This window comes from Danio rerio, chromosome 3 (genome assembly GCF_052040795.2).
Source record: "Danio rerio strain M-AB ecotype USA chromosome 3, GRCz13ab, whole genome shotgun sequence".
In the NCBI taxonomy this organism is placed as follows: Eukaryota; Metazoa; Chordata; class Actinopteri; order Cypriniformes; family Danionidae; genus Danio; species Danio rerio.
The window spans coordinates 66,347,501-66,365,000 of NC_141023.1; the positions used below are offsets into that span (position 1 = coordinate 66,347,501).

Sequence of the window (17,500 nt, forward strand, 5' to 3'; positions counted from 1 at the left end):
CCATGCATCCATATATCTTATCTATCCATCCATCCATCCATATATCGATCTGTCTATCAACCATCCATCTCTCTATTTATCCATCAATCAGTCTGTCTATTCATTAACTCATCTATCTATCTTTCTATTCAACCATCTGTCCATCCATCCATCCATCCATCCATCCATCAGTCTGTCCTTTCACCCATCCATCTGTATGTCCATCCATGCATCTGTATCTATCTGTCCATCCATATATCTACCTGTCTTACCATCCATCCATCCATCCTTCTATCCATCCATCATATATCAATCTATCTATCTATCCATCCATCCATCTGTCAGTCCATCCATTCATCCATACATTTGATATATCTGTAAATCCACCCATCATCCATGTATCTGTCTATCCATTCATATATCAATCTATCCATCCATCCATCCATCCATCCATCCATATGTCAATGTGTTTATCTATTCATCCATCTATCCATTTATCTATCCATCAGTATGTCGGTCCATCTATCCATCCATACATTCGATGTACCGATCTATCCATCCATCCATACTTCTGTCTATTTATCTATCCATCTTTCTGTCTATCCATTCACCCATACATTTATCTATCTGTCTGTCTGTCTGTCAATTAATCTGTCCATCCATCCATATATCAATCTATCTATCCATCCTTGCATCCATCCATTCATCCATCCATCAGACCGTCCATCCATACATCTTTCTATTTATCCATCCATCCATCTGTCTATGCATCCATCCGTATACCAATCTGTCCTAGCATGCTTCCATCCATCCATCCATCCATCCAATACATCTCTCCATCCATCCATCCATCCATCCATCCAACCATCCATCTCTCTATTTAACCATCCATCTGTCTGTATATCTATTCATCCATCTGTCTGTCCATCCATCCATATCTATGTCTTAACATTTATCCATTTATCCATCCATCCATCCATCCATCCATCCATATATTAATCTGTCTGTCCATCCATCCATCCATCCATCCATCCATGCATCCATCCATCCATGTCAATCTGTCTGTCCATCAATCCATCTGTCTTACCATTCATCCATCCTTCTATCCATCCATATACTGTATCAATCTGTCTATCTATCTATCCATCGCTCTATCCATCTATCCCTCCATCTGTCCGTCTCTCTATTTATACATCCATCTATTTATTCATCCATGTTCTCTGTTAAAACCTAAAACCACCCATCCATCAATCCAATATATCTATCTATCCATCCATCTGTCTATCCATCCGCCCGTTCATCTATCCATTCAAAAGCTCTGCTATAACTAATATTACCGTTCAGCATTTTTAAAACAGTTTGCGTAAACATGCCACATTTTCTCTCAGTGCTCTTTAATTCGAATTAAATTAATTTATGATTCTATATCACCATTATTAATGAAGATTATCAATGTATGAACAAATTTATTATAAGTGTTTTAAATGATGTATATTTATTTAAAATAGACATCTTTTGTAACTTAATAAATGCGTGTGATGCTAATGTGACGCTAAATTACTGAGCGCAGCACCATTCTCATGATGGACAGTTATTTTAACTCATTCATTTCAGTTCTTTCAAATGCAAGTTAATGCTCTAAACAGGAAGTGCAACCTGTAGTTTGAAACACAACCTGCATTAAGAGGAGGAGCATACAATAAAGAGAAGTGCACTGCACAAACACACTGAGCCGTGTGGAGGGAAAGAGATTACAGTGGAGGAATCAGTCATACTCACTGTGTACTCTGAGATCCAGCGGAGGATGGAGGATGAAGAAAACACACACACACACACACACACACAGAGAGAGAGAGAGAGAGAGAGAGAGAGAGAGAGAGAGAGAGAGACTTCATGTTAAAGGTCATGGACGAGGTAATAAACACATGACAGTCTGCAAATCATCAAGCGCTCAATCAATGAAACACCTCCAGTAGCTGTCTATCTCTAATGCACATGTGCGAGCGTGTGTGTGTGTGTGTGTGTGTGTGAGCTGCAGTTACCGGTGATGGTGTAAGGATAGTAATTCCAGGCTTTCTCCGTCACGTAGAAGATTTTGGGCACCACGGCTCGCGCCCAGCTGGGCAGCTTGCTGGAAGAGAGCAGACGGACAGACAGATGAGTATTCAGAAGAACACAGATACACTGACAACGAAAGATCATTACTGAAAACAGAACTTTCTTCTGCTTTCATTTCATTTTCATTTTCATGAGCTCTATTGTTGTTGCGTTTTTTTCTCTCTTTCTTTCTTTATTTCTTACTTCCTTTAAATAAATAAACTGCCAATGGCAAAAAACAACGACAACAAAAACATCGACGACTAAAACAAAAACAACAACGAAAACGACAACAACAAAAGCAGCAGCAACAAAAACAACAACAAAAGCAACAATAACAAATGCAACAACAACTAACAACAACGACGAAAACAACAACAAATGTAACAACAACGAAAAAAGCAACAACAAATGCAACAACAACGAAAACAGCAACGAACACAACAACAACAACGAGAACAACAACAGCAAAAAACAACAACAACAACAACGAAAACAACTTAAACAACAACAACAACAACAACAACAACAACGAAAACGACGACAGCAAAAAACAACAACGAAAACAACTTAAACAACAACAACAGCAACGAAAACGACGACAGCAAAAAACAACAACAATGAAAACAACAACAGCAAAAAAACAACAACAATGAAAACAACAACAGCAACAAAAAACAACAACAACGAAAACAACAACAGCAAAACAACAACAACAATGAAAACAACAACAGCAAAACAACAACAACAATGAAAACAACAACAGCAAAACAACAACAACAATGAAAACAACAACAGCAAAAAAACAACAACAGCAAAAAACAACAACAGCAAAAAACAACAACAATGAAAACAACAACAGCAAAAAAACAACAACAGCAAAAAACAACAACAATAAAAACAACAACAGCAAAAAAACAACAACAATGAAAACAACAGCAAAAAAACAACAACAACGAAAACAACAACAGCAAAAAAACTTAAACAACAACAACAACAACAACAGCAACGAAAACGACGACAGCAAAAAACAACAACGAAAACAACTTAAACAACAACAACAACAGCAACAAAAACGACAACAGCAAAAAACAACAACAATGAAAACAACAACAGCAAAAAAACAACAACAATGAAAACAACAACAGCAAAAAAAACAACAAAAACAACAACAGCAAAACAACAACAACAATGAAAACAACAACAGCAAAACAACAACAACAATGAAAACAACAACAGCAAAACAACAACAACAATGAAAACGACGACAGCAAAAAAACAACAACAGCAAAACAACAACAACAATGAAAACAACAACAGCAAAACAACAACAACGAAAACAACAACAGCAAAACAACAACAACAACAACAGCAAAACAACAACAGCAAAACAACAACAACAATGAAAACAACAACAGCAAAACAACAACAAAAACAACAACAGCAAAACAACAACAACAAAAACAACAACAGCAAAACAACAACAATGAAAACAACAACAGCAAAACAACAACAACAACAAAAACAACAACAGCAAAACAACAACAATGAAAACAACAACAACAAAAGCAACAATTTGTTGTTCAATTTGTTGTGCATTAAACACTCATAGTCAGAAGTTTACATGTGTTTGTTGCCTCATTACAAACATATGCAGCAAATTCCACAATACACACGTTACACTAGCAAAAGAAACAATAAAACAGACCTTATGCCTCTTGGGGTAGCGGTAAATACATTTTTAATTCGTACATCCTGCATTTTGCTACCTGACACGCATGTGAACAGATCACTGGCTGACGCAGAACATGACCTAAAGTGCATGCGGATGTTTAAGAGTGCGCTAATTAATAGTCCCGCATTCAACATAACAGTACTGTGTTCTGATAGGCCTGTTCTTCACTGCTATTTCACACTCACAAGAGAACGATGGTGTTTGACGCTCATGATTTGGGCATTTCCATCTACTAAGCTCTTTTTATTTAACTATGCCTGTAGATTTTTACAATGTGGCACCTTTAACATTCATCAATGACTCTGCCCTCCCCCAAAACTCACAGGCAGTCGCATCCCGAGTGAGTAAATAATAACCAAACGTAATATTTTTCCACATAATCTCATTGTTTCTGGGTGGATTCAGTGTTGTGTTCGGGAAAGCATGATGAATGCTGGTCTTGATGTAATAAGCCTGTGGAGATGGAGTTCTTCTTGTGCCCTTCCGCAGTCCCTGTCCTAAATGAACCAGATGCAGAGTGGATGAAACTGGGACGGGTGCCAGTCCTAAAAGCCTAGAGCTGCGGGAATAAAGCAGCATTTTATGCAGACTCTGCAGATTTCGCCGGCGCGTGACTCCACACATCTGTGATGCAAATCTGAGGGAAGCAAACCTCATCCTCTGGGCTCTTCAGGAGCAAAATTAACTGAAACGAATGTCCCGTTTCTTAAAACCCCCCTAGTTTACTTAAAATTAGCTTGATAGAGGCGTCACAGTGGCGCAGTGGGTACCATAGTCGCCTCACAGCAAGAAGGTTGCTGGTTTGAGTCTCGGCTGAGTCAGTTGGTGCTTCTATGTGGAGTTGGCATGTTCTCTCTGTGTTGGCGTGGGTTTCCTCTGGGTGCTCCGGCAGTGTGTCAGATGTGTGTCATTTTTTGTCTGATTCAGGCTCATGCAGCTAACAACTACTCTGGGGTGCGTTTCCCAAACAACAACGTAACTTGGGCTGAACTATCATAGTGCGATGCATCGTTTGGGAAAGGAACGATGTGGTGACGAGTGTTTCCTAAAACCCGTAGTTTCTCCGTCGCAGATCCATCGCTTGAACCACGTTAGTTATAACGTAAAACGTCCATAATGATGCTCTAAACTGGATGGAGTACAACTTATTTGGAGAGGAACCCCATCATTACTTTGTGCAAATGATGTTGTTTTACACGCACACGCATTTAAAATACAATCCATTATTAGATTTGGTAAAAACATGCACTCGCTTTTCATATTAACTGAAATATATGTAAACGGCACATAAGTTGAACAGTACATAGTCTATTCTAAAAAATAAAATTACTTACAAAAGCTAACACTATTCTAATATCATATAAATCATATAAATAAATAAATAAAGAAAGAAAGAATGAGGCAATTTATTAAGAAACTAAATGTAATATTTCATATTTAATATAAATTTAAAAATCATACTTTACTAATAATATTAATGATGATGATGATACTACTACTACTTCTAATAATTATAATAATAATAATAATAATAATAATAATAACAACATTAATAATATTAATAAAAATAACAATAATAATAATGATGATGATAATAATAATAATAATAATAATAATAATAATATTAGTATTTATAATAATAATATTAATAATAATAATGATGATATTAATAATAATAATAATAATGATGATGATGATAATAATAATAATAATAATAATAATATTAGTATTAATAATATTAATAATAATATTAATGTTATTAATGATAATATTAATATTAATAATAATTATATTCATAATACTTATAATAATAATAATAATAATAATGATATTAATAATAATAATAATAATAATAATAATAATAATAATAATATTAGTATTTATAATAATAATATTAATAATAATAATGATGATATTAATAATAATAATAATAATGATGATGATGATAATAATAATAATAATAATAATAATAATAATAATAATAATAGTATTAATAATATTAATAATAATATTAATGTTATTAATGATAATATTAATATTAATAATAATTATATTCATAATACTTATAATAATAATAATAATAATGATAATAATAATAATAATAATAATAATAATAACAATAATAATAATAATAATTATTATTATTAAGTAGGATATTGTTTATTTATTTATTTATTTTTATTTTCAGAAATGTTCTAACCCGCAGGCCCCATGTCATAAACAGTACAGATACTTAATAAACAACCTACTAAAAATTAAAAGAATTAACATATGCTTTTTGTTTTCACAAGCTTTGGAGACGTAACATAAATTCCGCTGTTAAATAATAGGTCACCTATAGCTTTCGCCATGAGGCTGTGTTCCATACGACATCAGTGTTTTCAAAGTGCACTGCGAAGGAAGCGCAAATGTAAACATGAAGATCGCTAAAACTGCACTGTAAAAATACTCTGAAAGCAAATTACACCAAGAGGGATGAGCTTAATGCTTTTTTATTTTTAATAATCCCAACTTTGAATGTTAGAGTGTTCTAAATGAATAGGGCGTAGGGGGGATAAGTGTGAATAGAACACAGCCAGGAACTATGTTTCTAACCACAGCTCCAGAGCTGTAGTTGCAAGTGCTCAAGTTTGCTAATGTTAACTAGAGCGACGGATTTGGGAAACAGCAAATCGACTACGTTTGTAATGACGGAACTTGCAACCTTAGTTGGCTAACGATGGTTTTAGGAAACGCACCCCTGATTGATACTATTTACACAGTGCAAAAGCACGTGCTTGTAAAGGCATGACGTTTTTCTTGATGTGGAGCCAATCTGCGAATCACAGCACACTATGTTAGCTGACCAATCAGAGCCTCTTGAGGGTCTTTCAGAGCAACTAGGAAATACGACAGTGGTTTTTCATGTTAGCTGTGTAGCTGTATATTATAGTAAGGTACATGAACATATAAGCTGACTGTCTATAAGTGAAGCACCAGCTCACATTGCTTTGCACCTTATAAACACAACCAAGCCTTAAAAAATACACTCTGGACCAGCCCTTTAATGGAAACATCTAGAAGTGCATATAATTTGAAAAATCATGTGCACAGTTGAGTTGGATAAACTTTTTATCCGATGAGAAAAAATGTGCAAAAACTACACTAAAAACACATTTAATTGTGAATACTTTACTATTTTTTTCATGTCAAGGTTGACATTTGCATGGAATATACGCCCAGATTTACAAACATTAATCCATCACGTATCTTCATTTGCCAACGGTTTGAAAATGAACAAACACCCTGCATTTATTAAGCCTAAATTGAATCAAAAAACAGTTTAGTGTGAGTGTGTGAAGTCCTAAACAGCTTGCGTAAGCGGTATGGCGAGCACGAGCGCAAAAAAAAGCAGGTGGCCTGTGGGCGAAAAGACGCAGGTACAGATCCCCACAGCCAAATCTACAATTATACACGTGCTATTAAACCAGCTCTCATCCCACGCACAACTCAGCCTCCACACACACACACACACACACACACACACACACACACACACACACACACACACACACACACACACACACACACACACACACGTCTTACATGCTTTTTTTCCTGTTCCTCCTCAACTCGTCTTTGATCTCCTTTAAGTCTTGATTTATCTGGAGTTGATCATGAGATAAGGATGAATTATTTCTCATCTGTCTGCTCTGCTACTGTAGTTACTGTAACACTGCATTGCAGTCGGCACCGACGGCGTAGTGGTTAGTGCGTCGACACATGCACTCCGGTGCTCACGGCGACCCGAGTTCGATTCCCGCCTCGAGGTCATATGATCCTTCTCCTCTCTCCGCTCTCCACGCTTTCCTGTCAATAATCTCTGCTGTCCTGTCCAATGAAGGTGAAAACCCCGAAAAAATAATTATATAAAAAAAAACTGCACTGTAAAATTAATAAATTAAATAATTAAATGTAAATACTGTAAAGCAAGACATTTGATGAACTGTGAAATAAAAAATATAGGGGCACATATGGCTAGCTGATAAATAGATTACAGGCATAGATATATACATTAGATGTCGCCTGGCCTATTGTTGTCTATTGGACGGAATGCGTCAATAGTGCCGCCATCTTAGTACAGGGTAGCGCTCCTTTGAAATGAATGCGGGACCAAGGTACAGTGGAGGACTGTGGCCACATAAAGCCAGAGATTTACACATATACACATATATCTATGATCGGGAGTTTTCCTGGATTTTAGTATGTAATTTTTTTTTTCTAATTATGAAAATTATAATTTGACATCACTTTTCTACATTGATGGATCAGTGACCGCACGGGCATTCCTGACAAAAAGCTTGTGTTTGTGTGTTTGAAATGTACTATTCACCCTCCCTGTTAAATCTGATGTCATCATGTCCTGAAACACAGCTCCTCTCCTGCTTTCACTCCTCATACTGACGGAGGGAGCGACTCGTTTGTGAATGAATCCCCCGAACGACTCTTTCACTAACGTTAGCCGACAATAATACAAGTTTCTGGCAGCGCAGCATCTCGTTGTCATATTTCTTTTGCATTGTTTGCTGATTTTATTCAACAAAACTAGCATAAGCCGAGTGTTTAGTGCGAGTTGGAGCTGCTTTGCCATATGGTGAATGCAGTAAGAGACTGTTATCATCAATAACGTTACCTGATTAGCACAAAAGTTCAGAACATACAAAAACAGAGAAAACTTAATATTACCTATGAAATGTTCTGCCTTTGTGCTTTGTTTTCTTTGTTTGCTCGTTACTACACCCGTAGACAGCGCTAAAGTCCCGCATCTTCACGTAATAACACTGTCTTGACTAGTGCGGTTGAATGACATTTGTCCTGGGAGCACTGTACCAATGTGGCGGCGCTATTGACGCATGCTCAGGGTCCCTATGCGATATCTAGTGTATATATCTATGGATTACAGGAAGACTTCTCCTACACCCAGCATAACAAATATTAAAGGCGTTGGACATTGAAATTGTTGACACATAAATATCTAGAGGTCGCTATTGATAATATGTTGACATTTCAACCAAACACCCAGGCTGTCTATAAAAAAGAACAAAGATCATAATAGTGTTAATAACTCATCCCTAATAACTGATTTATCTTTGCCATGATGACAGTAAATAATATTAGACTAGATATTCTTCAAGACACTTCTATACAGCTTTAAAGTGACATTTAAATGCTTGTATAGGGGCTTATTAGGTTAACTCATAGATATATACACTACATACCCTGAGCATGCGTCAATAGCGCCGCCACATTGGTACAGTGCTCCCAGGACAAATGTCATTCAACCGCACTAGTCAAGATGGTGTTATTACGTGAAGATGCGGGACTTTAGCGCTGTCTACGGGTGTAGTAACGAGCAAACAAAGAAAACAAAGCACAAAGGCAGAACATTTCATAGGTAATATTAAGTTTTCTCTGTTTTTGTATGTTCTGAACTTTTGTGCTGATCAGGTCACGTTATTGATGATAACAGTCACTTACTGCATTCACCATACGGCAAAGCAGCTCCAACTCGCACTAAACACTCGGCTTATGCTAGTTTTGTTGAATAAAATCACCAAACAATGCAAACGAAATATGACAACGAGATGCTGCGCTGCCGGAAACTTGTATTATTGTCGGCTAACGTTAGTGAAAGAGTCGTTCGGGGGATTCATTCACAAACGAGTCGCTCTCTCCGTCAGTATGAGCAGTGAAAGCAGGAGAGGAGCTGTGTTTCAGGACATGATGACATCAGATTTAACAGGGAGGGTGAATAGTACATTTCTGTACACACAAACACAAGCTTTTTGTCAGGAATGCCCGTGCGGTCACTGATCCATCAATGTAGAAAAGTGATGTCAAATTATAATTTTCATAATTAGAAAAAAAAAATTACATACTAAAATCCAGGAAAACTCCCGATCATAGATATATGTGTATATGTGTAAATCTCTGGCTTTATGTGGCCACAGTCCTCCACTGTACCTTGGTCCCGCATTCATTTCAAAGGAGCGCTACCCTGTACTAAGATGGCGGCACTATTGACGCATTCCGTCCAAAAGACAACAATAGGCCAGGCGACATCTAGTGTATATATCTATGAGGGTAACTAGGCAGGGTAGGGTAATTATGCAAGTTATTGTATAACGGTGGTTTGTTCTGTAGACTATCGGGGAAAATAGAGCTTAAAGGGGCTGATAATATTGAAAATGGTGTTTAAAACAATTAAAAACTGCTTTTATTCTAGCCGAAATAAAACAAATAAGACTTTCTCCAGAAGAAAAAACATTGTCAGACATACTGTGAAAATTTCCTTGCTCTGTTAAACATCATTTAGGAAATATTTAAAACAGAAAAATTATTTCAAAGGGGAGCTAATAATTCTGACTTCAACTGTACATAATGATGTATGATATTTTTTTGGTGGTAATATTTTAATAATGTGTGCATGGAACTTGGTGTGTTACAGCACCTTGCTGCAATTTTAGTTTCATGATGATAAAGTGAAGTCTGAGTCAGTAAAAAAAGCTTTATTTATTTTTGTAAAACACCTTTTTTAATGGAAAAAATAGATTAATTTATGTAGCTTTCAGTTTGGATGAGCTCTTGCTTTAATGCTGAAATAAAAGCAGATATAGAGCTAGTGAAGCTAAATTTAGTGTGAGGCTTAGACACCGTGTCAAAGGTCAGAAGCTCATTTTTAATGGCTGTGTGCAATCAAACCCCCATTAAAATAAATCAGGCTTTCTGAAGTATTAATTATTTATCTCACTGGCTGTATGCACTGTGCTCAAACATGAGCAAATTTGCTTTTATGCTAAACTTAATCTAATGATAACTTTCTTTAAATTTTCAGCAAGAGCTTCATTTTTGATGGAGCTATATTCCTAATAAAAACAAGAATTGAATGTGTCTTACAGGTGCCATACAAAGAAAATCAACCCGGGCTCATTGTGGAAACGTAGCCCTGTGGACGTTTCTGCAGACCACGAAATACGTCCCGTGAGGTACGTATTCGAGCAGTTTTTGTTTTCGTGGATCCGTGAGAGGCCGCTGTGCATGCTTTTTCGCGTCTCGAATGCATCTCGGGAGAAAAGCCGCAGGAGGCCGCTGTGGAGCGACTTTCCGTCCAACTGACTGGCTGAACGACTGAACAATCGACTGGGCCAATAGGCCGATCCAGCCGCCCTCCTCTTCCTCCTCCTCCTCCTTCCCTACACCCAAGCGCCGATTTGCAAAAGCGGTCCAGAAAAACAAAAACCAAAGCCCTTGTCCGATTTTGACCGCGTTTTCAGATCTCGCCGCGATCTTTTTCATCAAGATTTTTTCATCTTACCTGATTTCTGGAACCGCTCTTCCCCGGACCCGATCCCGGTCATCCCCGTGGCCGGCTCCTCCTCTTCCGGGCCTCCGCTCCGCCAACGTAACACTGCGAGCTAAGCGGACAAACTGGTTGCAGCGGGAAAGCACTCCACACGGAGGCAAGCCGTCAGCCGGCGAGCATGAAGAAGAGGAGCGGCGTCACACCGCCCCGTAGCGTTCGCACGAAAAAAACTAAAAAACGCTCCATACGTACCTCCGGCCACGTAAATCGTGGTCTCCAGAAACGTCCGTGGGGCTACGTTTCTAGAATGAGCTTGGGTTGAAGAAAATCCTAGGTATAGTGAAATAATTAGAGCTCAGTACATGGAAATTGCCATACTGTGAGCATCAAACCCCATTGTTTCCTCATTCTGAAGTAAATCTGAACAATACAGACTGTCATCAGATGTATGGCACCCAAAACACGGACTGTTACCTTAACTCTAAGCTCATATTAAACTCGCTATTCATGTGGGACACTTATTATGAAAATGTGACAAGCAGGGAGACCAATAAAGCCATATATTATACAACTTAAAGACAGTCGGACCACGTATTTAAAGATTGTTTTTAGTTCACAGCTCTCCAGCCATCTGTTTACAGCACATCAGGTAGCAAAATGCAGGATATACAGATTCTAAATGCACCATCTCAAAGCGGCATACAGTCTGTTTAATACGATCTTTTGCTAGCTGAACGTGTATATTGTGGAATTTGCTGCGTATGTTTGTAATGAGGCAACAAACACATGTAAACTGCAGAGTATGAGTGTTTAATGCATGTTTATGCACAGTGTTGAGTCACTTAGCTCTTACTGGGATTTTTGCATAGTGAAAGTACCAAAATACATGTTATTAAACGTCATCTGTTTATGTAGGGGTTGATATTAATTCCTGGCTGTGTTTTCATATATTTTTAATACATCTCTGTCTGTCTTTTTTGTCGAATAAATTTATAATTTAGCCTATATTTCATCAACAACACAACTAAGGAGAGCATCAGTGCAGAGTTTGTATTAATATTCATGACCATTCCAAATACGGTCAATAAGGACCTTCTGATTTTAGGGGTATATTCTGTATTTATAAATGAACATGAGCAATGTTTCTGGAGAATTTTTGAACTTACCCAAACCACATACCTACTATCTAGATATTAAGAGAACAATTGAACTTAATGAATCAATTCATTCATTAATTCTCCTTCAACTTAGTCCTTTATTTATCAGGGGTCAAAACAGTTATGTGGTGCAAAACTGTGCAGAGCTGCGGGCCTGCGGCCTCCCAGGAATAGAGTTTGAGACCTATGCACTATGGTCAATGTAGTTCATCAATTGTCATTTATCAGGGGTCGCAGTGGAATGAACCGCCAACTATTCCAGCATATGTTTCATGCAGAGGATGCCCTTCCAGTTGCAACTTAGTACTGGGAAACACCCATACACACTCTTATTCACACACACACACTCATACTCTAGGGCCAATTGAGTTCACCAATTCTTATTTATCAGGGGTCGCAGTGAAATGAACCGCCAACTATTACAGCATATGTTTCATGCAGAGGATGCCTTTCCACCTGCAACCCAGTAATGGGAAACACCCATACACACTCTTATTCACACACACACACTCATACTCTAGGGCCAATTGAGTTCACCAATTCTTATTTATCAGGGGTCGCAGTGGAATGAACCGCCAACTATTACAGCATATGTTTCATGCAAAGGATGCCTTTCCACCTGCAACCCAGTAATGGGAAACACCCATACACACTCTTATTCACACACACACACTCATACTCTAGGGCCAATTGAGTTCACCAATTCTTATTTATCAGGGGTCGCAGTGGAATGAACCGCCAACTATTAGAGCATATGTTTCATGCAAAGGATGCCCTTCCACCTGCAACCCAGTAATGGGAAACACCCATACACACTCTCATTCACACACACACACTCATACACTACAGCCAATCGAGTTCATCAATCGTTATTTATCAGGGGTCGCAGTGGAATGAACCGCCAACTATTCAAGCATAGGTTTCATGCAGAGGATGCCCTTCCAGCTGCAACCCAGTACTGGGAAACACCCATACACACCCTCATTCACACACACACACACTCATACACTACGGCCAATTGAGTTGATCAATTCCCCTATAGCACATATGGGGGAAACTGGAGCACCCAGAGGAAACCCACGCCAAACCGGGGAGAACATGCAAACTCCACACAGAAATGCCAACTGACCCAGTGGGACTCGGTGACCTTCTTGCTAAGCACTGAGCCCACATGCCGCCTTAATTAATCAATGCATTACTTTAATAGGTGCATTTACGGTGAAATAGAGTACATAGCTTGAAAAATCATCCTCTTCATGAACAATTAGAAGTTAGCAAGACAAATGTCCTCTTGAAAGGTCTCGTTCTCAGCGGTCAACAATCTTTTCACAGCTCCACATCTTTCTCTGTCGTGTGAAGCGGATTTGTGAGATTTTAGATGCGACGCTAATGAAGAACAATCAGCGGAGGAACATGCGTCGCGAAAGTCTCACACTTGGTGAACCAACGCGAGTTCGCCTCGTTCCCATGACAACAACAAGTGTAGACGTGCTTGCAGAAGCGACCGCGGACTGACAAAGATAAGATCTGGCAACATATACAGTTGAAGAACTATTAGCCCTCCTGAATTATCAAACACCTGTCATCTTCCCACGACTTCTGTTCAACGGAGAGCAGATTTTTCTTCAACAAATTTCTTATCATAGTAGTTTCAATAACTGATTAATAATATTGACCTTAATAATGTTGAGGAGATTGAGGCACACTCTGACAGGCACGGGGAAATGGTGGGCGGGGATTAAAGCATTAAAGGTACAGGCCACAAAAACAGCTCCAATGTGTTGGGAGCAATATTCAGAAAGCTCTAATAAGTAATCTGATGGGTGTTTTGAGCTGAAACTTTACACAAGACACAAAAGACTGATCTTAAATCTTGAAGACGGGGTAAAATAGGTGCCCTTTAATAATACAATAACAATATTTCAATTTAACTATAAAGACAATGAGTGTACTCTCTTTTTTAAGTAGCGCTTTTTAGTCATCATGCGTCACTCTGGGCCAATCATGACCCTCAGAGGAGTGTGTTAATCAGAAAAAGACTGAACACACACTCTTTCCAACAACACATCTGCATGAGTTATTGATCCTCTGTGCTCAGAATGAGCCGTGTCCTGCGGGACGTGTTCGGTCCGCTATTTCGGGGAGTGTGTTTGGGTCTCTGGTCATGTCCGTGCTTATTCTTGCTAAAGCGAGAGACTGTTTTCTCAGCGCGAGCGAATTGAAGAGCTCCGGTGGACTGCACTGACCCCGACTGAGACTCGATCTCAATGTACTCCAAAATAAACCAGATATATTAACAGATGTACAGTTAAGGTCAGAATTATTAGCCCCCCTGTATATTTCCCACCCACAATTTCTGTTTAGCGGAGGGAAGATTTTTCTCAACACATTATCAAACATAATAGTTTTACTAGCTCATCATCTGATTTCTTTTCTCTTTGCCATGATGACAGTAAATAATATTAGACTAGATCTTCTTTAAGACCCTAGTATTCAGCTTAAAGTGACGTTTAACTTCAACTATATGTCAACATATTTAAAATCACATTAAAAGGATAGTTCACCCAAAAACCACTCTTGTTTCAAACCTTTATGAGGTACTTTCTTCTGCTGAACACCAAAGAAGGTATTTTGAAGAATGCCGGAAAACTGTAACCCTAGACTTCCATAGTATTTGTTTTTCCTACTGTGGAAGGCCATCGTTACACGTTTTTAGCTTTCTTCAAAATATTAAATTTTAGAAGCTAGTTTCGAACAGCAGAGGAGCACTCTAGGGTAGATTTCATAGCAGACAGCGCTCTAGGCTAGTTTTGAAAAGAAGATGGAGCTCTTGGCTGGTTTTGAGCAGCAGACAACGCTCTAGGCTAGATTTAAACAGCAGAGGGGCACCCTAGGGTAGTTTTGAACAGCATACAGCGCTCTAGGCTAGTTTTGAAAAACAACTGGCGGTCTAGGCTACTTCTGAACTGCAGTTGATGCTCTAGGCTAGTTTTGAACAGCAGACGACACTCTAGGTCTGCAGTTGGCGCTCTAGGCTAGTTTTGAACAGCAGAGAGGCACTCTAGGGTAGCTTTGAACAGCAGACGGCACTCTCGGTTAGTTTTCAAAAGCAACTGGCGGTCTAGGCTAGTTTCGAAAAGCAGACGACGCTCAAGGCTAGATTTGAACAGCAGAGGGGCACTCTAGGGTAGATTTAATAGCAGATGGCGCTCTAGGCTATTTTTGAACAGCTGAGGGGCACTCTAGGGTAGCTTTGAACAGCAACTGGCGGTCTAGGCTAGTTTTGAACTGCAGTTGACACTCTAGGCTAGTTTTGAACAGCAGACAACGCTCTAGGCTAGATTTGAACAGCAGAGGGGCACTCTAGGGTAGATTTAATAGTAGACGGCGCTCTAGGTTAGTTTTGAAAAGCAACTGGCAGTCTAGGCTAGTTTTGAACTGCAGTTGACCCTCTAGGCTAGTTTTGAACAGCAGATGGTGCTCTAGGCTACTTTTGAACAGCAGACGGCGCTCTAGGCTAGTTTTTAAAAAGCAACTGGCGGTCTAGGCTAGTTTTGAACTGTAGTTGATGCTCTAGGCTAGTTTTGAACAGCAACCGGTGCTCTAGGCTAGTTTTAAACATTAGTTGGCTCTCTGGGTTGGTTTTATTAGTAGATGGAGCTCTAGGATAGTTTAAAACAACAGATGGCGCTATAGTTTGGTTTTGAACAGTAGACAGCACTCTAGGCTAGTTCTGAGCAGCAGATGGCGCTCTAGGGTAGATTTAACAGCAGACAACTGTCTAGACTAGTTTTAAACAGCAGATGGAGCTCTTGGCTGGTTTTGAACAGCAGATGTCGCTCTAGGCTAAATTTAACAGCGGACAGTGCTCTAGGCTAGATTTAACAGCAGACGGTGCTCTAGGCTAGATTTAACAGTGGACGGTGCTCTAGGCTAGTTTTGAACAGCAGATGTCGCTCTAGGCTAGATTTAACAGCAGACAGGGTGCTCTAGGCTAGTTTTGAACATCAGATGGTGCTCAAGGCAAGCTTCAAACAGCAGATTCCGCTGTTGGGTTTTTGGAGCTGATAATGCTCTAGGCTAGTTTTTAACAACAGACTACAATTGAAAACTAGTCAATATTAATGTCTGCTGTTCAAAACTATCGTAGAGTTCCATCTAATCATAAAAAAAGTTCAGAATCGATTAAAAAAAACAGCAATGCACTTTGAAGATCTCAGAATGGATTTATTTAATAATGCTGGTAATAAAAAGCACGTGCTGTGATTATTTATATTGCCCAACATATAATGTATGTGTGTTGAACACAGTATCTTTATTTAACTTGCACAAAAGTTATTAAAGTTTAAATAATGCAATATTCTCATTGCAATATTTGCACCACATGTTTTCAAAACAACCATTTCATAATCAATAATAAAACAAACGCTTCAGTAACAGGGGAAACCGCTGTAGCTCTTTTACATACTAAATACGATGCATCTACCTTCATAGTGCTTCCATTTACAATAACAATATGCAAACTCGGCTGGGAAAACACACATGTTGAGAGCCAGCATGGCTTAACGTGTATTTGATAACAATGTCTACTCACTTGTTGAGATAAATGCGCTTCTCTGTGAACTGTCCAGAGCCGTAGTTTGGGTCATCGTAGGGTTCGTTCTGCACCACCTCCACACCCTCTCCTCTCTCGCTCTGCTCATGACTGTGTTTGCTGATCATGTACAGCTGACCAATCCTGTACTGGAGACACGCAGACACCAAAACAGACCATAGTCAGCACATAAATCATGACATACAGTGCTCACCAGAAATAAAAACTTTGCTTGTTTTAAGGAAAAACTCACTATTTCGGGAAAACAAGACAATGGAAATGCTTCTAGATTGACGAGTTTTTCAATATTCGGACTAGAACCAAGACAGAAACAGTCACACCCTGCCCCTCTCAGGACGCAGTCTCATAAGTTTTGGAGAGTTTGACAGCTGCTTATCTGCATGGACAGAACAGGCCTCAGGGCATTTGTTCAGCTCTCTGCATCTACAGCCACACTGGAGACACGCGAAGATCTCTATCCAGCCAGTCATACATGCGGAGTATGAGCATCGCCCGACAGCTTGTGCGGATATATTTATATGTGGATAAGACATGACGCGCTTCTTATTTTAAAGCCTTCAGGCAGGACAGACACT

General features: G+C 38.8%; 1 protein-coding gene across 9 annotated transcripts in view; it reads right to left on the reverse strand.

Annotated features, from left to right (window-relative positions):
- The window catches only part of pitpnc1a (phosphatidylinositol transfer protein cytoplasmic 1a), a 145,122-nt gene that overhangs the window by 42,984 nt on the left and 84,638 nt on the right, over positions 1 to 17,500 (reverse strand). For all 9 annotated transcript variants that reach the window (XR_015481484.1, XR_015481482.1, XR_015481483.1 and 6 more), the window contains exons 2-3: positions 16,905 to 17,053; positions 2,016 to 2,110 (exon numbers count right to left, since the gene is read on the reverse strand). The gene's annotated coding sequence lies outside the window, so the exon portion shown is untranslated. The remainder of the gene's footprint in view (positions 1 to 2,015; positions 2,111 to 16,904; positions 17,054 to 17,500) is intronic.